The sequence below is a fragment of the Stenella coeruleoalba genome, assembly GCF_951394435.1.
Source record: "Stenella coeruleoalba genome assembly, chromosome: 10".
Lineage (NCBI taxonomy): Eukaryota > Metazoa > Chordata > Mammalia > Artiodactyla > Delphinidae > Stenella > Stenella coeruleoalba.
The window spans coordinates 103,165,711-103,188,802 of record NC_137156.1 but is presented as its reverse complement, the minus strand read 5'-3'; the positions used below and the strand labels follow the sequence as shown (position 1 = coordinate 103,188,802).

The window sequence follows — 23,092 nt, the reverse complement described above, 5'->3', positions numbered from 1 at the left end:
ACAGGTGGCATGCTTAAACCTTCAGAGAGGTACTTGCTCAGAAATGCGTTTAACACAGGTTAAAAGTAAGAGCTGGTTTGGGGGGGATGGGCTGGAGAAAGAGAGCAGTTAGCTTGGTTTTCTTCTTGAGCCGGTCAGCCCATGTGGACACTTCTTACCAGTTTATGGGCAATGTTTTATTGGCTAAATGCCTGAGATAATCTAGGGTTCATATCAAACGTTCAAACTATTGAAAAATAGTTGTGTGTAACTCTCGTTTTCCATTTTGTCTTACCAACAAATAAAAAAAAAGGCACTGTCGTCGTGGTCTGTTAATACAGACTCTTAGCTCTTGGTTTGGCACCTGCATTTAGAACAGTGGGAGCATCATAGTCAAGAATCTGTTGATCCAGGGGCTGCAAAGTCCTCGTAACAAGAATCGCTTTCCAAGGAACTTGATTCTTTGAGAAGGTGGGCTTAGTTTTCCCCCTCCCCACACATGAATCTGATACTTTGAACAGAGTATATATATACACACAGACAAATAATCTCTTTACTTTTTGTAGAGCTTAATGGTTACCTTGTTTGATGCTTCACTTCCAAGTTCAAACTAAGCAGCAGCATTTGCCTTGTCAGAATCTTTTTTCAGAAGCAAGAGCAGCCTGAAAGAACATGCTCAGTATCCCGACTAGCGCTCCATATTCCAGGTTAGTGGATCCAGGCAGATGTGTCTTTAACCCCAAGAATGCTGAGAAGAATAGCACCTTCTTATTTTCTTTTTTCTTTTCTTTTCCTTTTTTTTTTTGCGGTACACGGGCCTCTCACCTCTCACTGTTGTGGCCTCTCCCGTTTTGGAGCACAGGCTCCGGATGTGCAGGCTCAGCGGCCATGGCTCACGGGCCCAGCCGCTCCGCGGTATGTGGGATCCTCCCGGACCAGGGCACAAACCCGTGTCCCCTGTATCGGCAGGCGGACTCTCAACCAGTGCGCCACCAGGGAAGCCCTCTTTTTTTTTTTTTTTTAAAGATAAGTACTTTTTTTTTTAAAATTAATTTATTTTTAGCTGTGTTGGGTCTTTGGTGCTGTGCGCCGGCCTTCTCTAGTTGCGGTGAGCAGGGACTACTCTTCGTCGCCGTGTGCGGGCTTCTCATTGCCGGGGCTTCTCCTGCAGAGCACGGGCTCTAGGCGCACGAGCTTCAGTAGTTGTGGCTCACGGGCTCTAGAGCGCAGGCTCAGTAGTAGTGGCACACGGGCTTAGTTGCTCCGCGGCCTGTGGGATCTTCCCGGACCAGGGCTCGAACTCGTGTCCCCTGCATTGGCAGGCAGGTTCTTAACCCCTGCGCCACCAGGGAAGCCCAGAATAGCACCTTACGGAAGAGAATAGCCTTTGTAAACTTTAGTGATCTTTTTTAAGTGTTCTTTTAAAGTGTTTTTGAAAAGAGGGATGCTTTGACTATTCTGTTTCTTTTGAAATGTAAATTTCCAGGTAGTGAGTTTTCCAGCAGCATCTGACTGAATTGGCTGGGTTTTTCTGTAGTAACAAATAATCTCAAAATGGCCAGCGTGGGGGCTTCCCTGGTGGCGCAGTGGTTGAGAGTCTGTCTGCTGATACAGGGGACGCGGGTTCGTGCCCTGGTTCGGGAAGATCCCACATGCCACGGAGCGACTGGGCCCATGAGGCATGGCCGCTGAGCCTGCACGTCCGGAGCCTGTGCTCCGCAACGGGAGAGGCCACGGCAGTGAGAGGTGAGAGGCCCGCGTACAGCAAAAAAAAAAAAAAAAAAAAAAGGCCAGCGTGTCTAGTATGGATTTTCCGGGGGCTCTGTGTCATCCTTACTCCAGCTGAAGAAGCAGCCACAACAGTGTGGGACGCTGTTGGCTGTCTTGGCAAAGTAAAGGAGAACTGTTGGAGGGTCTTGCTCCCGTGATTAAGTGTTCCAGCCCAGAGATGACACGTCACTTCTGCTCACAGCTCACTGGTTAGAGTGAGTCACACTGCACAAGGGATCAAGAGGCGCTTGACTTGGAAAGCACAGAGTTGGAAATACTGGAGAAATGGTGCTAGCTTTACAGTGGCTGGCTTCCGTGGGTAATAGCTGTTGGGGGAAGGTGCCTCATTTGTAGATTCTTGTTCCATTAGCTAGTAATTTAAATGCAAAAAAGAATGCCAAGTTGCCCATAAATCTTCTCTCACAAATCAGCTTCCTATCGTAAGAAATTTATTTCTTTTAAATGATAAGTGGGATAATCTCAATTCGATTTGCCCGAAGTAGGCGTGAAAGGAACGTTTGAGTGTGAGCCCTCCCTTGCCGTCTACATTTTCAGTACCCTCGCCCAGCTCCCCCCCACCGCATCCTTCTTGTGAAGTGCTACTGGATAGTCTTGAAGTGGTCCTTAGGTCCCATTCCTTCCCTGGTGCAGAACCCTATGTTTTTCTACACAAACTGTCTCCAGCTTGTCTTCCTGGCTTTGTCCTTTTGATGCAGACCCTGTGTTGCCCTGACTTGCTGTATTTAACCTTTTCCTGACCACACTTTGTTCCCTGCTTCCTACAGTTCGGTTCCTACCACTCCCCTTCATCTCTGTGTTCTGTCTGTTGGCGTCCTGCCTTGCTCAGGCACCACCAGCTTCATTTCCTAAGTTATTCCCATCATATTCCCACCTTTCACTGAATCCCTGGGACCTGTATATGTGTGTCTTAAACACGTGTTATAGATGTTCTACCTGCTCTAGGAGAGGTTCTTAGGGTAAAACCCAGACTTATTTATTTAAACCAATAAGCCTTTTGCGGTGGGCGGGCACTGTGCAGCTTGCAGGATCTCAGTTCCCGGACCAGGGATTGAACCTGGGCCACGGCAGTGAAAGCCCTGAATCCTAACCACGAGGCAACCAGGGAACTCCCAGATCCTAGACTAATTTATGTTTTCCCTCCAAAGGTAACCGTATGAAAGAAAGAACTAAAAATACGTTCCCCGAGTGGCTTTTGATAGATACATACACACACACATCTGTTGTGCTCCCTGCTGAAAATTCCTCACCTTGTTTGAAATTGGTGGACCAGAAGCTGGAGGATTGTAGAGGCTTCCTTAAGCAGGGCCATGGGATGGATCTCAATGGAGTTGCTAAGCTTCAGTTTCCACTGCTGGAAAATGAGAGTACACTGGTCCCCCCTTATCCCCAGTTTCACTTTCTGCAGTTTCGGTTACCTGCGGTCAACCGTGGTCCAAAAATATTAAATGGAGAATTCCAGAAGTAAACAATTCGTAATTTTCAATTGCGTGCTGTTCTGAGTAGCATGATGAAATCTCCCTCCTTCCCACCTGGAATCCCCAACTGTCCACATTCTCCGCTCCAGACGTCCAGGCCTTGACACTGCCATGGCCCCACCATCTGGGATCGCTGCAAGCGATGGTCCGCCTTTAGATGTGTAGTCAGAAGGCCAGCAGTGGCACAACGCCATTTTATCCTCTCACGTCACAAGAAGAGGTGGGGTGAGTACAGTACAGGAAGATATTTTGAGAGAAACCACATTCATATTTTATTACAGTATATTGTTATAATTGTTCTGTTTTGTTATTAGTTATTGCTGTAAATCTCTTTGCTTGCCTGACTGAAAGTTAAACTTTATCATAGGTGTGTATGTATAGGAAGAACACAGTGAACAGGGTTGGGTGCTGTGTGTGGTTTCAGGCATCCACTGGGGTTTGCCCGTATCTCCCATGGATCAGGGGGGACTAAGTGCCCACAGGATCCTGCCTATTCTAATTTTCTTTGGCTCTTGCTCATACTGCAGTGGCGTTTGCAGTATCCTAATTGGCAAGATGACGTCATGGAAACGTAAAGGACCCTTTCAGCCACGGAGAAGCTGTCACCTATGTGGAGCCCTGCTCATTCACTTCTTTAGAGGAGCAGGGGGGACCTCACTGCTAGGTGGCTAGATTTTTCCTAGAATGACTTGTTTCTAAATTACAGAAGCAGTGTAGAAGTCTTAAAGTCAATGGTTCTCTGTCATCCTTCCGATAGTTGGTGACCGTACTTCCAGACTTACATTTTTCTGTTTAAAGGGGGTCATACAGTGCACACTCTGTGTCTCTTGCTTGTTAAAGACTTCACTCAGCACCCGTCCGTGTCAGTGCCTGCTGTCGCTCGTGGCTGTGCGCTGCTGCTGCTGGCGTAGGCTAACGGTCCTCTCAATGAACACTTCAGGGACTTCTACCTTTTCTCTGTCACAAAATCATTTACTGTTTATCTTTGTCCACTTACCTGGTAGTTTCCCTGAGATATAGTGGTCATACCTACGTAAAATTTGCTACTCATTACTATAGTACCCCCAGGAAGGTTGTGTACTTAATATTTGTAGTTGGAGAATTCTATTTATATAGTTGCCAATTGTCAATTCTCTTAGTGTTTGCCAGTTTAACTAGTGGGGAAAATTTAAATGGTGCCTCATTGTTTAACATTTCCATTTCTTTGATAAGTGGATTAAACTTTAAAAAAAAGATTAGCCATTTATTTTTCTTTTGTGAATTGGCTTTTGTTCTTGAAAGCTCAGGTGAGGGTTTTTAAAAAACTGTATAGCGGGGCTTCCCTGGTGGCGCAGTGGTTGAGAGTCCGCCTGCCGATGCGGGGGACACGGGTTCGTGCCCCGGTCCGGGAGGATCCCACGTGCCGCGGAGCGGCTGGGCCCGTGAGCTGTGGCCGCTGAGCCTGCGCATCCGGAGCCTGTGCTCTGCAACAGGAGAGGTCACAACAGTGAGAGGCCCGCGTACTGCAAAAAAAAAAAAAAAAAAAAAAAAGAAGTTACCTGTCAGTCTGACGGCTGTTGCTTTGAAGGTAATGCGTCTTTTTTCCTCAGAGCAAACTGTTATCAGCAGCATATTAAAAAGATTATACTGGGCTTCCCTGGTGGCGCAGTGGTTGAGAGTCCGCCTGCCGATACAGGGGACACGGGTTCGTGCCCCGGTCCGGGAAGATCCCACATGCCGCGGAACGGCTGGGCCCGTGAGCCGTGGCCGCTGAGCCTGCGCGTCCGGAGCCTGTGCTCCGCAACGAGAGAGGCCACAACAGTGAGAGGCCCACATACCGCAAAAAAATCCCCAAAAAACATATATATGTATCAAGACTATTTCTTATATAGTAAGAATATTTTTTATATAGGAAGAATATCAACGCTTTTTCATGTCGCAGTGTTCCTGGCTTGTTTCTTTTGGCTTGGTTTGGTTGATGCTGTGTTTTTGTAGTATAAAAACTTTTCTGTAGTCATGTCTGTCAATTTGTTTTGTTTTCTGGGTTTCATATTATACTTAGGCCTTCTCCTTTCCTAGGACAATAAAAACAATGGTTATTTTTTTCCTAGTACTTAGCACGTTTGGAATTCTTCTGTATGATGTGATGTCAGACTCTTTTTTTCCAAATGCATAGTTGCCTTAGTATTTCATTGTATTGTCATCTTTTCCTCACTGACTAGAAATTTTTTTTTATCACACACACTGATTTCCCATCTACATGTGTCTTTTGTGAATGCTTCTGTTCCATTGTTTGTTTCTGGGACAGTGCCGCTGGGTCAAGCTAGGAGATTGAGTCCGCTATCATAGACCTCCTGACAGGGAAAAGCCCTGGGTCAAGCTGCGAGATTGAGTCCGTTATCATAGACCTTCTGACAGGGAAAAGCCCTGGGTCAAGCTGGGAGACTGAATCCGTTATCATAAACCTCCTGACAGGGAAAAGCCCTGGGTCTAATGGCTCCACTGGTGAATTCTAACAGACATTTAAAGACAGCACCAGTTCTTCTCAGATTCTTCCCGAACATTGAAGAGGGGGGAAGATTTCTTAGCTCATTCTGTGAGACCAGCATTGCTCTGATATGAAAGCCAGACAAACACTACAAAAAAAAGAAAACCACAGAGTAGTATCTCTTATGAACAGTGATGCAAAAGCCCTTAACAAAATACCAGCAAATCAAATTCAGCAGCATATTAAAAGGATTATATACCGTGACCAAGTGGGATTTATTCCTGGAATGCTAGGATGGTTCCACAACCAAACAGCGATCATGAATACACCCCATTAACAGAATGAAAGGGAAAAAAACCATGTCATCTCAGTTGATGCAGAAAAGGCCTTTGACAAATTCAACACCATTTCACAATGAAAACGAAACACTGGGAATAGAAGGAAATTATTTCAACATAATAAAAACCATGTATGAAAAACCCACAGTGAACGTTATACTCAGTGGTGAAAGACTAATACTTTGTCTTCTAAAATCAGGAACGAGGCAAGGATGCCCACTTTTACCCCTTCTATTCCAAACACTACTGGAAGTTCTAGCCAGAGCAGTTTGGCAAGAAAAAGAAATAAAACATCCAAATTGGAAAGCAAAGAGATACATGGTCTTATACGTGGAGTACCTTAAAGATTTCATACCAAAAAATTAAAAAACTAAAACCTGCTAAGAGCTAATAAACTAGTTCAACAAAGTTTCAGGATACAAAGTGAACACACAAAAATCAGCTGCATTTCTTTTTCTTTTTTTTTCTTTTATAATTTATTAATTTTGGGCTGCATTGGGTCTTCGTTGCTGTGTGCAGGCTTTCTCTAGTTATGGCGAGCAGGGTCTACTCTTCGTCCCGGTGCATGGGCTTCTCATTGCTCTGGCTTCTCTTGTTGCAGAGCACGGGCTCTGGGCGCGCGGGCTTCTGTAGTTGTGGCTTGTGGGCTCTAGAGTGCAGGCTCAGTAGTTGTGGCGCACAGGCTTAGTTGCTCCATGGCATGTGGGATCTTCCCGGACCAGGGCTCAAACCTGTGTCCCCTGCATTGGCAGGCGGATTCTTTTTTTTTTTTAGTGAGATATTTTAATATAATTGCCTTATTAATAAAAACATGGAACGCTTTGCGAATTTGCGTGTCATCCTTGCTCAAGGGCCATGCTTATCTTCTCTGTATTGTTCCAATTTTAGTATATGTGCTGCCGAAGCGAGCACGGCAGGAGGATTCTTAACCACTGCACCACCAGGGGAGTTCCCATCAACTGCATTTCTATAGACTAAAAATGAACAATCCAAAGAGGAAATGAAGGAAACAATTCCACGTACAGGAGTATCAAAGAGAATAAAATACCTACAAATAAATTTAACTCGGTAGGTGAGAAAGACTTGTAAAGTAAAAACTATAAACATTGCTGAGAGGAGTTAAAGATGTAAATAAGTGGAAAGACATCTCACATTCATGGATTAGAAAAATTAATATTCTTGGGAAACCATCTACAGATTCAACGCAATCCTTATCAAAATCCCAGTGACGTTTTTTGCAGAAATAGAAAAACTTATCCTGAAATTCATGTAGAAAATCATGGGACCCTCAATAGTCAAACAAGTTTGAAAGCTCAAAGTTGGAGGTCTCTCACTTCCTGATTTTAAAACTTACTACAGGGGACTTCCCTGGTGGTCCAGTGGCTAATACTCCACGCTCCCAATGCAGGGGGCCCACGTTCGATCCCTAGTCAAGGAACTAGATTCCACATGCCACAACTAAAGACCCTGCACGCCTCAACTAAAGACTCCACATGCTGCAACTAAAAGGTTCCTCATGCCTCAACTAAAAGACTCCGCATGCCACAACGAAGATCCTGCACGCAGCAACGGAGATCCTGCGTGCCACAACTAAGACCCAGCACAGCTAAATAAATAAATAAACTATAGTAATCAAAACAGTGTGGTACCAGGATAAGGATACACATGTAAACCAGTGGAACAGAATAGAAATCCCAGAAATTAATCTTCACATTCATGGTGGATTGAATTTTGACAAAGATTCCAAGTCCATTCAGCGGTGAAAGCACAGTGCCTTCAACAAATCATAATGGTGCTGAGAAAACATCTACCTGCAGAATGATTTGGACCCGGACCTATCATCATATAAAAAAATTAAAACCGGGCTTCCCTCATGGCGCAGTGGTTGAGAGTCCGCCTGCTGATGCAGGGGACACGGGTTTGTGCCCCAGTCCGGGAAGATCCCACATGCCGCGGAGCGGCTAGGCCCCTGAGCCATGGCCGCTGAGCCTGCGCGTCCGGAGCCTGTGCTCCGCAATGGGAGAGGCTACAACAGTGAGAGGCCCACGTACTGCAAAAAAAAATAAAAAAATAAAACCAATCAAAGACCTAAATATTTTTTTCTTTTTAAAATTTATTTTATTAATTTTTGGCTGTGTTGGGTCTTTGTTGCTGCACGCGGACTTTCTCTAGTTGCGGTGAGTGGGGACTACTCTTTGTTGTAGTGCGCAGGCTTCTCATTGCGGTGGCTTCTCTTGTTGTGGAGCACGGGCTCTAGGTGTGCGGGCTTCAGTAGTTGTAGCGCACAGGCCCAGTAGTTGTGGCACATGGGCTCTAGAGCGCAGGCTCAGTAGTTGTGGAGCACGGGCTTAGTTGCTCCGTGGCATGTGGGATCTTCCTGGACCAGGGCTTGAACCCGTGTCCCCTGCACTGGCAGGCAGATTCTTAACCACTGTGCCACCAGGGAAGCCCAGACCTAAATCTTTTTTTAAAAAATTTTATTGAAGTATAGTTGATGTACCGTGTTGTGTTAATTTCTGCCATACAGCAAAGTGACTTCGTTATGCATATTCTTTTTCATATTCTTTTCCATTATGGTATATCACAGAATATTGAATATAGTTCCTTGTGCTGTACAGTAAGACCTTGTTTATCCATTCTATATATACTAGTTTGCATCTGCTGATCCCAAACTCCCAATCCATCCCTACCCCACCCCTCTCCCCCCTGGCAACCACACATCTGTTCTCTATGTGTGTGAGTCTGTTTCTGTTTCATAGATATGTTCATTTGTGTTGTATTTTAGATTCCACATGTAAGTGATATCATATGGTATTTATCTTTCTGACTGACTTTGCTTAGTATGGTAATCTCTAGGTCCATCTGTGTTGCTGCAAATGGCATTATTTCTTTCCTTTTTATGGCTGAGTAATATTACAGAGCGTGTGTGTGTGTGTGTGTACACACATATACATGTATATACATACACACACCCCACATCTTCTTTATCCATTCATCTGTCAATGGACATTTAGGTTGTTTCCATATCTTGGCTATTGTAAATAATGCTGCAATGAACATAGGGGAATGTATCTTTTTGAATTAAAGTTCTGTCTGGCTATGTGCCCAGCAGTGGGATTGCTGGATCATATGGTAATTCTATTTTTAGTTTTCTGAGGAACCTCCATACTGTTTTCCATAATGGTTGCACCAATTTACATTCCCACCAACAGTTTAGGAGGGTTCCCTTTTCTCCACACCCTCTCCAATATTTATTATTTGTACACTTTAAAAAACTTACATGGATGCGTCGGGTCTTAGTTGTGGCATGTAGGATCTTAGTTGTGGCATGTGTGCTCCAGAGTGCTCAGGCTCAGTAGTTGTGGCATGTGGGCTTAGTTGCCCCACGGCACATGGGATGTTAGTTTCCCGACTGGGGATTGACCCTACATCCCCTGCATTGGAAGGCGGATTCTTAACTACTGGATCACCAGGGAGTCCCTTGTAGCCATTTTTTTTTTTTTTTTTTTTTTTTGGCTGCTCTGGGTCTTCGTTGAGGTGTGTGCAGGCTTCTCTTGTTGCAGAGCACAGGCTGTAAGCACGCGGGCTTCAGTAGTTGCAGCACCACGGGCTCAGGAGTTGGCGGCACGTGGGCCCTAGAGCATATGGGCTTCAGTAGTTGTGGCGCATGGGCTCAGTAGTTGTGGCTCACAGGCTCTAGAGCACAGGCTCCCTCCCCTTGTAGACTTTTCTTTTTTCTTTTTTTTTTCTTTTTTTTTTCTTTTTTTTTTGCGGTACGCGGGCCTCTCACTGTTGTGGCCTCTCCCGTTGCGGAGCACAACTCCGGACGTGCAGGCTCAGCGGCCATGGCTCACGGGCCCAGCTGCTCCACCGCCTGTGGGATCTTCCCAGTCTGGGGCACGAACCCGTGTCCCCTGCATTGGCAGGTGAACTCTCAACCACTGTGCCACCAGGGAAGCCCCCCCCCCTTGTAGACTTTTTAATGATGGCCATTCTGACCTGTGTGAGGTGGTACCTCATTGTATTTTATTTCATTTTTTAATTTGGCTGCACCAGGTGTTAGTTGTGGCACGTGAGATCTTTAGTTGCAGCATGTGGGATCTTTAGTTGCGGCATGCAGGATCCTTTAGTTGCAGCATGTAGGATCTAGTTCCCTGACCAGGATCAGACCCAGGCCTCCTGCATTGAGAGTGCAGACTCTTAGCCACTGGACCACCAGGGAAATCCCCCTCCTTGTAATTTTGATTTGCATTTCTCTGATAATTAGCTATGTTGAGCCTCTTTTTATGTGCCCGTTGGCCACCTGTATTTCTTGGGGGGAATGTCTGTTTAGGTCTTTTGTACATTTTTTGATTGGGTGGTTTTTTTGTTATTGAGTAGTGTGAGCTGTTTGTATATTTTGGCAATTAAACCTTTGTCAGTTGCATTGTTTGCAAATATTTTCTCCCAGTCCATAGGTTGTCTTTTCGTTTTGTTTATGGTTTCCTTTGCTGTACAAAAGCTTGTAAGTTTGATTAGGTCCCATCTGTTTATTTTTGGGTTTATTTCTGCTGCTTTGGGACACTGACCTAAGAAAACATTGGTATGATTTACATCAGAGAATGTTTTGCCTATGTTCTCTTTTAGGAGTTTTATGGTGTCACGTCTTGTGACCTAAATCTAAAGAGTTAAAACTTTGAGGGACTTCTGTGGTGGTCCAGTGGTGTTAAGACTCCGTACTTCCACTGCATGGGGCGTGGGTTTGATGCCTGGTTGGGGAACTAAGATCCCACATGCCACGTGGTGCAGCCAAAAAAAAAAAAAGTTGAAATCGGGGGTATTTCAAGAGATGGATTCAGCAGTGATTTTGTAGATATGATACCAAAGGCACAGGCAACACTAGAAAAAAAAGGTAAATTAGACTTTATCACAATTAAAAACTTTTGTGTTTCCAAGGACAGCATTAGGAGAGTAAAAAGTCAGCCTACAGAATGGGAGAAGATGTTTATAAATCATACACCTGATGAGGCTTAATATTCAGAATACATATTTAAAGCTCCTGCAAGTCAACAACAAACAAACAGTTTGATTAAAAATGGGTTCAGGACCCAAATAGACATTTCTCCAAAGAAGATATAGAAATGGCTGATCCACACACAAAAAATACACAGCATCACTAGTCGATAGGAAATTCAAAACAGTGATATACTACTTCACACGGATTATGATGGCTCTTGTTTTTAAAAATGCAAAAAATTTGTGTTGGTGAGGATGTAGAGAAATGGGGACCCTCGTGTATTGCTGGTAGGAATGTAATATGGTGCTGGAGTTGTGGAAAGCAGTGTGGTGTTTCCTTAGAAGATTAAACAAAAGTACTATATGTCCTGGCACTTAGGTGTATATACCCACAAGATTTGAAATCAGGATCTCAAACAGATACTCGTACACTGTTGTTCACAGCAGAATTATTCACAACAGTCAACAGGTAGAGAGTACCTGTGTGCTCATCAAGTGGTAAATGGATAAGTCAAATATGGTATCTAGATACAGCGGTGTATTATTCACCATATAAAGGAATGAAGTTCTGGTGTGGGCTGCAATGTGGACGAATCTTGAAATGAAAGCATGCCAAGTGAGATAAGCCATTACAGGAAAGGAGAAATATTGTATGATCCTGCTTACAAAAGCTATTTAGATAAGGCCAATTCAGAGGCAGAAGGTAGAACAGAGATTACCTCTCCCCTGCAGGGGGAGCAGGAAATGGGGTTATTGCTTAATCTGCATAGAGTTTCTGTTTGCCCTGATGAAAAAGTTCTGGAAATAGGTAGTTGTGATGGTTGCACCACAGGGTGATGTTCTTAACACACGCAGAAATTAAGATCAGTATCTTCTCTTCAAACAAGTTCTTTCTCCCAAATAATAGCCAAACAGCATCTTAACTGACAGATCTCTGACCTTGAAATGTGATTTTGTAGTTACATCAAGGTTGGTAAACAGCAGTAGGGAAACTGAGAACCTCTATTCTAAAGCTGCTGTCCTAAGTTGACCAGGCATCACCACCTTGCAGTGTGCTCAGCAGTGCTGCGTGGACCTGTGTGAGAGCACGCAAACCTGACCTAGTTACAGACTGTTCGGCCCTTTGCCTTTGCAGCGTGGTACTGGTGTGTTTCCACCTTGAGTTAGTGTTTGGCAGTGATATTCCTAAATGTTATCCGAGGCAAGCTGTGCATTGGTGATCTTCTGAGGCATGTGGATCTTTATTTTGCCAGAATCTTGCCAGCACAGTTTGAGTCCCTTTAAACCTATACTTCAGTAATAACCTGTGGATAGTAACCTTTGAAATGGAAGCAGAGTGTTTGGAAACTTCTGACATCCTGTTCTTTAGCACTTCCTCCTCAGCCTAAGGAGCTGGACTTTTGCCTGAGCCCTGCAGTCTGCCGGGTTTTCACATCTACCTGGTGTGATGGTTAATTTTGTGTGTCAACCTGACCGGGCAAGGGATGCCCAGGTATTTGCCTGAAGCATCATTCTGGGGGTGTCTTTGCCGTGTTTCTGGATGAGATTCACAGTTGAATGTGTGGACTGAGCAAAGCAGACTGCCCTCATCCAGTCCTGGGAGGCCCAACTAGAAAGAAAGGCTGAGGAAGAGAATTCACTTTGTCTGCAGGTTTTCTCCTGTCTTCCATCTCAGACTGGATCTGACACCACCAGCTCGCCTGGTTCTCAGGCCTTCAAACTGCAGATCGTGGGACATCTCGGCCTCCATAATCACGTGAGAACTTCCTTACTAAATCTAAGTACTAAATCTCATGTATGTATTATATAATCTCATACAGTGTTACATAAACATAAATCTCATATATATGAAGTTTATTTTGTTTTTTTTACAAACAAAAAAATTCTATTGTAGTTGAATTTTGTGTAAATTTCTGCTGTACAGCAAAGTGACAGTGGTACATTTATGTATACATTCTTTTTCTTTTTTTTTAACATCTTTATTGGAGTATATTTGCTTTGCAGCGTTGTGTTAGTTTCTGCTGTATAACAAAGTGAATCAGCTATACGTACACATATATCCCCGCATCCCCTCCCTCTTGTGTCTCCCTCCCACCCTCCCTATCCCACCCCTCTAGGTGGTCACAAAGCACCGAGCTGATCTCCCTGTGCTATGCAGCTGCTTCCCACTAGCTATCTATTTTACATTTGGTAGTATATATATGTCAGTGCCACTCTCTCACTTCGTCCCAGCTTACCCTTCCCCCTCCCCGTGTCCTCAAATCCATTCTCTATGTCTGTGTCTTTATTCCTGTCCTGCCTTTACGTTCTTCAGAACCTTTTTTTTTTTAAGTTTCCACATATATGTGTTAGCATACGGTATTTGTTTATCTTTTTCTGACTTAATGAAGTTTATTTTTAACAACAGATTTTAAATATCACTTAAACGTAACTGGTAAAACGTGGGCTTATATATGGTGTCAACAGAACCATTAGGCTCTGTTCCTTCATCCTAATGGTTCTGTTTCTCTGGAGAACCCTAACTAGTACATCTGGCGTTAATAGAGTTACTCTTCCTAGAGACAGGCCCCAGAGCATCATTATGCTGATCTTTTCCATACCTCTGCTTCACAAGTACTTCTTACAATTCAGGGAACTAGTCTGATTTGAGAATGGCCAGATGTACTCTGACTGGCAAAAAGGTCATTGCAGTCGCCAAGCCAACAGGCTTTTTTTTTTTGCCGTACACGGGCCTCTCACTGTTGTGGCCTCTCCCGTTGCGGAGCGCAGGCTCAGCGGCCGTGGTTCACGGGCCCAGCCTCTCTGCGGCATGTGGGATCTTCCCGGACCGGGGCTGGAACACGTGTCCCCTGCATTGGCAGGCAGATTCTTAACCACTGCGCCACCACGGAAGCCCCAAAATGATTTTTTAAAATTCTATTTCAGTCATTCCTTCTGTATTCCTTCTACTCTCTTTTTTAAATTAAAGTAGTTGATTTACAATGTTGTATTAGTTTCACGTGTACAGCAAAATGATACAGATATATATCTATTCTATTTCAGATTCTTTTCCATTATAGGTTATTACAAGATACTGAATATAGTTCCCTGTACTATACAGTAGGTCCTTATTTTTTTATCATGTATTCCTTCTACTGGCATTCATGTGTTAAAAATTTTTTCCCACTTGTCAACTGGCAAATTTTTCTCCACTTGTACAGTTCCTTTTTTTTCCCCCCATAAATTTATTTATTTTATTTATTTATTTTTGTCTGCGTTGGGTCTTCGTTGCCGTGCGTGGGCTGTCTCTAGTTGGTGGCGATCGGGGGCTGCTCTTCATTGTGGTGCACAGGCTTCTCGTTGCGGTGGCTTCTCGTTGTGGAGCACGGGCTCTAGGTGCGTGAGCTCAGTATTTGTGGCTGTCAGGCGCTAGAGTGCAGGCTCAGTAGTTGTGACGCACGGGCTTAGTTGCTCCACAGCATGTGGGATCTTCCTGGACCAGGGCCCAAACCCGTGTCCCCTGCATTGGCAGGCGGATTCTTAACCACTGTGCCGCCAGGGAAGTCCTACAATTCCTATTGAAAAGGCAGGATACACTAATTGTTTTTCTCTAATCATGGGCTTTCAGAGTGAGGAATTATTATATGAAATAATCTTCATCAGAATTTACACTTTGTAACATTTTTGGTAGCTGATTATAAAGTCATGACTGCAGAAAGGAATCATATGGTACATTTAGTTCAGTCTTACACTTGCTCTCCTGATGAGTGTCCTGTCTTCTGCTTACCATGACAGTGTTTTCCCAGTGCTTCTTGGTATATCCTGCTTTATTCAGCAACTGGTGGTTATTCCGTTTCCCTGATTCAAAACTCATTTGTTAAACCACTGGTCCGGATCCTGTCCTCTGGAGTAATGCAGTTGGGCACACGTTTCTTGTGTATTGAGGCTGCCACTGTTTGAGTGCCTTTTTTCAGTGGAGCACATCAGAGTTCATGTGACGTTTTTGCGTTTGTGTCTGTATAGGTAGAGGGGCCAGCTGAGAACCTAGAGATTTCTTCACATTAGAAGGTGTTCCGGTGTTATTTGGGTTGGGTTAGGCAGGATAGGTGAGTAGGTGTGAGAAGCAGTGACGGTGAGGAGGGGCAGGAAGGTCATTCCAGTTAAAAACATGTCACGGCAGAGTCCGAGGTAGATGAGTTGAGGGCGCTGGAAAGGGACTGGATCTGGAGAAGTGGGAAGCTGTGGGCAGGAGCCTGGTGTGTGGTCAGGGCCATCACTGCACTGCTCCTGGTTGCCGTGGACTGGGTGGAGGGTTCCTGGCACCCTCCCAGGAGAACCTGGGAATCCACGTCCCGCCCAGCGTGGTGACGGTGAGACATCCCGTGATTTCACCTCTCTTCTCCGTTTTTGACTTTTTAATCCTGGGGGCCCAGATTATTTTGCTTACGTGTAGTTTGTTCTGTGTTCATTGGTTGATGCCCGTTGGGATGTGTGTTCTGGAGTTGTACTTCAGCACAGGTGGACTGGCTGGGGCTCACTGGTGTCCCTGAGGGCTGTGTGTGTTTGTAGCAGGTGCTTAGTTCTTGATTAGACTCTTGCTGCTGTTCCTTGTATCTTTAAATGTTAAGAAAGAATATATCTTAATTTTAAGTTTTGTATTTGGTGGAAGATTCCCTCAGTCATGGGGCTCATCTCAGGAAGAAGGGTAGAGACTAAAATAGGTTCTGTAATTGAGCTGTCACAGGACAAGGAGCCCCACAGCGCACTGAGTTGGAGAACGTTGTACTGGATTAATGTCACCAGGACCCGGTTGTAGCTCCAGGAATTTGAGAAGTAGAGACATGTTGGTCTCTGGCTCCTCTGCCTCTTCATTCTCATATCTTCTCAGGAACACACCCACCTTTTACAGAGTTAGGAATTCAGTGAAGGCCCAAGGAGAGGAAATTACTTACCTCAACTTGCACAGCTCGTAAGTTTCAGAGCCCAGATTTGAACCAGAGCCTTCAGGTCCCAAGCCCTTGGTTGGTCTCTCATCCCCCAAGTTCCTCTTGCATGTGAGTGAGGAGCAGATCTGACCCCTCTGGGGGAAAGGAATTGGGAATGCCCCTGGAGCCATAGCCTGCTGACCAGCCTTGTGTGACCAGCTGTAGACCAGTAGGAATCTTGTCGCTCTTCGTGTTCTCTTCAGAGTATTGCGTTTTTGCCTCTGAAGATGAACCAAAATGCTTAAAACTTTTTTGGAAATGTTGGCTGTTTAAGTCTAGTTGTTGGGTTTTTGGTTGTTGTTTTTGGTTTGGGGGGGCGGGGGGGGCGAGCGGAATGCAGGATATTAGTTTCCCAACCAGGGATCAAACCTGCGCCCGCTGCAGTGGAAGCACGGAGTCTTAAACACTGGACCACCATGGAAGCCCCTAGGTGATGGGTACTGTTCAAAGATAATTTTCAAGAAAATGTAAGATCATGACTGTCATTTAAATATGAAATGAACAAAGAACAGACATACATGGAAGTTGGTAATGTTGCAGGGAACCTGCAGTTGGACACAAAACTGTCTTTTCCATGGTGGAAATTTGTCCAGATAGAATTCATTTGTGTAGACAAGAGCCATTTGTTCTACCATCATTACTACAACCTACAGTTGGTAAGGGCAGTGAGACCCCAGAGTCTAAGTAGTGCATCATTTCCCATTGGAGGCATCCCATACTTTTTTTTTTTTTTGGCTGTGCTGGGTCTTAGTTGCAGCATGCAGGATCTTTAGTTGCGGCATGCGGGATCTAGTTCCCTGACCAGGGATTGAACCTGGGCCCCCTGCATTGGGAGCGCAGAGTCTTAACCACTGGACCACCAGGGAAGTCCCCTATACTCTTTTTTTTTTTTTTTTTTTTCCTCCAGTACTTGGGCCTCTCACTGTTGTGGTCTCTTCCGTTGCAGAGCACAGGCTCCGGACGCGCAGGCTCAGCGGCCATGGCTCACGGGCCCAGCCGCTCCGAGGCACGTGGGATCCTCCCAGACCGGGGCACGAACCAGTGCCCCCTGCATCGGCAGGCGGACTCTCAACCACTGCGCCACCAGGGAGCCCCCCCATACTCTTTTTAATTGCAAGTTTCCTTACAGCATATGAGTTGATAATGCTACTCTCTCTACTTCTTTCCTTTCATATTAAAAATTTTTAAACACTTGTTTTAAAAATGTTTTTGTTGGGGAGGCTTTGTGAATTGAAGCCCCAGTGGTTACATATTAGATTTAATGTACTTTGATGACATGATATGAAATATGGTCTTTATTTTAAAGCTGATGTATTTGGGAACATTTTCTTCTTCAAGTATCTGTTCTGAGAATGATGACCCTTGTGACAAGGTATGGGACTCCTGGTACTCCTATATTCCTAGTATCTGACTTGGAAGCAATACCCAAGGTTTCGAGCCTGTAGACCCTTAAACTTTGGGCAAGAGTTTGCTGCTGTAACTAGCATTTCCCCTGGGGGTAACTCCACCTGTGCGCTTCAGTGTCGGAGAGGTGAATGCTGTGTAGCCACGGTTTTGTATTCCTTTGATCTTATTCTTTGGAGAGGTGGAGGGGTTTGGGTGTTGTGACAGTGCAGAAGTTGAAATTGAAGTTCACCGTTTGGAAGAAGCAAACCAGTCTTTGGAACTAAAGGGCTCTTGCATCCCTGGACAGCCAGCGGCCATTGAGAGTCCTTATGTCTTCGGTTAAACGTGAGGAGGGTGGGCTGCCCTGCAGGGGGAGTCCTCTTTGGGGGTCTGTTGACTGGAGAATAGCAGGAGCGCGGGGGAGGAGAGGCAGCACTAATGCAATCTTCACATTTGTAGCCTGGCCTTTGGCCACAGCTTGTGTTGACTTGGGGAGGAAGGCTGCTGGCTTAATGATGCTCTCCACCTTGCCCTCCTGGGGACTCTGCTTGAATCTGTCTTCCATTGGTTTCCACCTTTCCTCTCTTAGGAGGGTAAAGGACACATTTGCTTCTCATCTGATAGAGCTCAGCCTGCCTCTCTGACTTCTTTCCCTCTGTCTTGGTGGCATGTTGTGTCACGTGACCTGGGCTTCCCTGCCTGAGATTCTAGAACATGGACCCGTGAGCAGTGGCGTTAACTTGTTGGCGCCTAACATGACCAGGCGTATTACATTCTGCAATGTTTGCTGTACTTGTTTTGGAGCTGTGGAGACAGATTATCACTTACCTGACTGGATTTTTGTGTTTTATTTTGGCTTCTTGATTAGGAAGTGGCCAGGAAGAAATTGTTTTGAAATGTAAGTCTAGCTGTGTGAGACACCTCAGTCACCATGGTTCTTCCAAGGGTTCTTGAGAACAAAATACGTGTGACCACCTTCTGCCATCGCATCCAGCTCCTAAGAGGATGTAATGAAACTCTCTACACTGTCAGGAGAAGACTTTCACACCTAATCAAAGGAGGATTTCAAGATTTGGTTGACGTTTTCGTACTTTGACCTTACGCAGGCAGATTGGTCAGCGTGACCTGTGTCTGGTCCTTGATGCTCCTTGTGTGGTTCACAGTATGGTTTGCTTTCAAACAGTTAACTGGACCTCAGTCTCAGTGGGTTACAAAGGACCTAGGGTAGTGTTTGGACACTCCTAGGCTGCTAGGACCAGTGGCTCCAAATATTTTGAAGTGGTTATGATGCAGCCAATATGTTGCTGTAATATTCTAACGAAAAACTCGCATGTTAACTAATACTTTCTAAAGTTTGCTCTTGAGGAGCTAGTATCTTTACTGTGTTTTCAAGAGTGAAAGAAGATGAGCTAGATAATCGGTAATTAATGGCCATAAATCGAGATATGAGATGTTTGAGGACTGTCTACTAATGCTAGTAAAATCCTCCAGGGTTGTTTAGACCAACACCATACCATAAAACTTCCGGTGATGATGGAAATGTTCTCTGTGCTGGCCAGTGCGGTGGGTGCTAGCTGTGTGGCTTGTGAGCACCTAGTGTGGCTGGTGTGGCTGAGGAGCTGTATTTGATTTCATTTAAATGGCTAGTGACTGCTGTGTAGGACAGCACAGGCCTAGACCAGCCTTTCTCAACCTTTTTTTTTTTTTGCGGTACGCGGGCCTCTCACCGTTGTGGCCTCCTCCGTTGCAGAGCACAGGCTCAGGACGCGCAGGCCCAGCGGCCGTGGCCCACGGGCCCAGCCGCTCCGCGGCATGTGGCATCTTCCCGGACCGGGGCACGAACCCGCGTCCCCTGCATCGGCAGACAGACCCTCAACCACTGCGCCACCAGGGAAGCCCTGTCGACCATTTTTGATTATTGCACCTCCCTTCTGCTCCGCAGGGCTTTTTAGATTTTTTTCCCCTAATTGTCTCCCCTACCCCAGTAAAGTTTTAATACCATGCATGTACTGTGTCTATCTGTTTTTATATTGCAGCTTCTAGAGGGCCACAAACCATTGTTAATAACATCCCTGCTGGGAATGCATGGCCTGGACTAAGCAAGGGTTGGCATTGTCGAGAAGCTTAGCCCGACGGCAGTACGCTTCCTGAACAGTTAGAATGACTGCTAAGGCTGGTGGTACCTGTGAGTGCAATTAAGAACATCAAAGCTGAGTGCGTTTTTAGAGGTTTGTAAAATTCTCCACATCCTTATGGCATCACCATGTGTTAGTGATGGGCGGCACTTTCACAAAGAGGCAGGCATTTTAAGAAGTACAGTGAATCTGATCTCGTCAGGGTAAGCCACCAGGAAGCTGAGTGATCTGGAAGCCACGTTGCGTGGACAGGAGTTGAGAAAAGATGTTGGCACTGGTGATGGAGTGTCTGAGTGTCTCTAAATCCCTCTGCAGCCTTTGACAGTGGAACACTGCACAGGAGGTACTTCATGGTCACTGTGAGTGTGCAGGCAGGAACTGGGCAAGGTGTCGGTGCCACGGAAGAAGTGTCTCTGCTAATAAAAGCTCAGGATAAAATGACTTCTAAGGACCCATTATGGCTGAGTTTAAGGTGATTTGGCTTTGTTCTACCCTTGGCCTCACTGGTTTTTTTTTCCCTATCTATTTATTTATTTATGGCTGCGTTGGGTCTTCGTTGCTGCGTGGGGGCTTTCTCTAGTTGCGGCGAGCAGGGGCTCCTCTTCATTGCAGTGCACGGGCTTCTCATTGCAGTGGCTTCTCTTGTTGTGGAGCATGGGCTCTAGGCGCAGGCTTTAGTAGTTGTGGCTCGCGGGCTCTAGGCATGCAGGCTTCAGTAGTTGTGGCACACGGGCTCAGTTGCTCTGCGGCATGTGGGATCTTCCCGGACCAGGGCTCGAACCCGTGTCTCATGCATTGGCAGGTGGATTCTTAACCACTGCGCCACCAGGGAAGCCCCCTCACTGTTTTTAGAATCACACAGAACCCCTTGTCCAGCAGGGAGTTGTGAAATAGCCAGCTGAATGTGGCCACTGAAGTTTCCAGTTTAACACTTGAAAGCTACAAAACAGAATGCTTTGTTCAGCTTACAGAGAATTATGATGGCCTCCTTTTGAAATAAGAAGTGTTTGTAGTTTTCTGTAGGTAAACCCCAGCCTCCAACCCAGTAACTGACACCTACTGGACCCTCAGCAGGTGTTTGAACTGAACTATGTGTTCTTACCCCTAGATCATGGTTAGTGACCACTGTTACTGAAAAAAATGGGGATACATGATTGGACATGTTTAAGTCTGAAGCATGGAGGACGGATCGCAGGACATGGGATGTTTTAGTCTGAGGTCGTCTGATCGACGTGGGTCAGGATCTTGGGAGCCAGCCTCCTAGGGCGCACATGCCTATACAGTGAATGCACAACAGTAGAACAGAGGCAGGAATTCAAACTGTAAGTTGCTTAGTGACCCAGTGCCCATTTCTCAGTTCTGCTTTTTCTTCCATGGCATTGGCCATGGATCTTCCTCCAGTGACAGGTCTCATGCCAGATGACTCCACTGCAGTGTTTGCTGCTGTACGGCACAGGGCCTCAGTGCTGGTGTACAGTGTGGTTTTAGGAAGCACATAAGTGAAGGTGCGATTTGTCTTAGATGAATAACTAGGACCTCAGACACATTTATGTGGGTTAACATGCAAATATAGCAAAAGTCAAACAGGTAGTATGAGAGGCTGTAGTGATGAGATTTGGAAAGTGAAGTAATGCTAGTTGACTAGGTACACGTTTTTATTCACTGTTAGAAAAGCCCTCATGTCATAATAGCCACTTATTGAGTAGATTTAATGAGCCAGATAGAGCTTTCTCTGCATTATCTCACTTGTAGGGGATGCTCGTTTTTCACGTGAAAGCACATTTAAGTTCACACAGCTGGATGTGCGAGATGGGATTTCATCCCATGGTTGTGATCCAAAGCCCATAGTCTTTGCATGGCCGTTGCACCTCCCCTGTGGAGGGGTGGCCTTTAAATTGCCTTGCTTGGTCAGTTTCTAGCTGTCCTTCTCTCCCTGGTGTTCAGTTTCACCATTTATCTGTCTCCCTGAGAGTTTGGGAGCGCCCGCTTCTGACTATCATTCAGTGGGTCTGTGATCGCAGGTTCCTTAAGCAAACTGGAATGGGACAGTCAGAGCAGAACTATAAAATAGAACCTGGCCTGGTGCCTTGCACTTAAATACCCCGTGAAAATTTCAATGTTGGAGAAGCCAGTGATTCTTGTTGGAAGAACTCTGGAGCTGGACTGCCTCATTTCAAATCCTGGCTCCAGGGACTTTCCCTAGTGGTCCAGTGGTTAAGAATCCGCCTTCCAATGCAGGGGACGTGGGTTTGATCCCTGGTCGGGGAACTGAGATCCCGCATGCCGCGGAGCAACTAAGCCCATGCACCGCAACTGCTGAGCTCTTGTGCTCTAGAGCCTGTGCACCACAACGAAAGATCCCTCATGCCGCAACGAAGATCCTGCGTGCCACAACTATGTTATTTAACATAGATAAATAAATATAAAAAAAAAATCCTGGCTCCAAGATGACTAGCTGTGTGGCCTTGGACAAGTTACCTTACTTTTCTGTGTGTGTACGTTTTGAGTTCTAGGGAGAGGCTGCCATTTGAGCCCGAGCTGAATGGAAAAACATTGCAAATGCCAGGACAGTTCTCCCTGTGGCAGAGGCTGGTGCCCAAGGGGTGGGGACGCTTGCTGTGTGCCTCCTCCTTTCACCTGCCTGATGGTTGGACATAATCTACCTGGGTTAGAGCTGAGGAGCAGCACCGAAGGCTGCAGAGGCCTCTAACGGAGCAGCGCTGTGCGCGAGTGGCCACCGAGTCCCCTCTTGGCCCAGGCAGACCTTAGTGAGGGGCGGGGCTAGCCGCGAAAATGATCCAGGCCTGGGACTTGCCTGGTGGTCCAGGAGGTAAGACTCAGCGTTTCCAGTGCAGGGGGCCCAGGTTCGATCCCTGGTCGTGGAGGTAGATCCTGTGTGCCGCAGCTAAGAAGCCCGCATGCCGCAAGTAAGAGTCTGCATGCTGCAACTAAAAAAAAAAAAAAAACAAACAACATCCTGCATGCCACAACGAAGATTGAGCATTCTGAAACTAAGAGCTGGTGTAGCCATAAAAAATATTTTTTAAAAGAAAATGATCCAGGCCTAGGGAGGAAACGGAGCTGCCAAGGCATTTCTTTATGTCTTGTGTAATCCGTCTAGATTTTTGCCTACTCCCTTAAACCTTTACTGCTGAAGGATCACAGATCACTGCACACAAGAAAGTAATGTCTCCACCTTTTAAGCGAGAGCACAGACGACAGTTAATACTGTGGCGGATCCAGAGAATGTGCCCTGGTGAGAATGGTCAGCCAGGCTTTTCCTGCTGAGTGATGGGCAGGAGGCTTAAAGTCTTCATGTGAATAAGCGCTAGCCTTGTGCTCGGAAGCTTGGCATCATCCGTGTGGGCCGAACCTAGCAGAAGGCGCTCGCGGGGGCAGCCCCTGGACCCGTGTCTCCACCAGGGAAGGCTGTGCTCTCCAGGCCCGTGTGGGGCCCCGTGGGAGTTGTCCCCAAGCCCTCACGTGCGGGGCCCCGTGGGGAGTGGCAGGTGCACCTGAGACGGAGCATTTGCGGGGAGATGAGGCCTGTTGGGAGCAGTGT

General features: G+C 45.9%; 1 protein-coding gene across 2 annotated transcripts in view; it reads left to right on the top strand.

The window, feature by feature from the left end:
• RAB7A (RAB7A, member RAS oncogene family) overlaps positions 1 to 23,092 on the top strand; it is a 58,993-nt gene that overhangs the window by 7,729 nt on the left and 28,172 nt on the right. The window contains exon 2 of one of the 2 annotated variants that reach the window (XM_079933902.1): positions 12,697 to 12,801. The exons of the other annotated variant lie outside the window; for it this stretch is intronic. The gene's annotated coding sequence lies outside the window, so the exon portion shown is untranslated. The remainder of the gene's footprint in view (positions 1 to 12,696; positions 12,802 to 23,092) is intronic. 2 annotated transcript variants of the gene reach the window in all.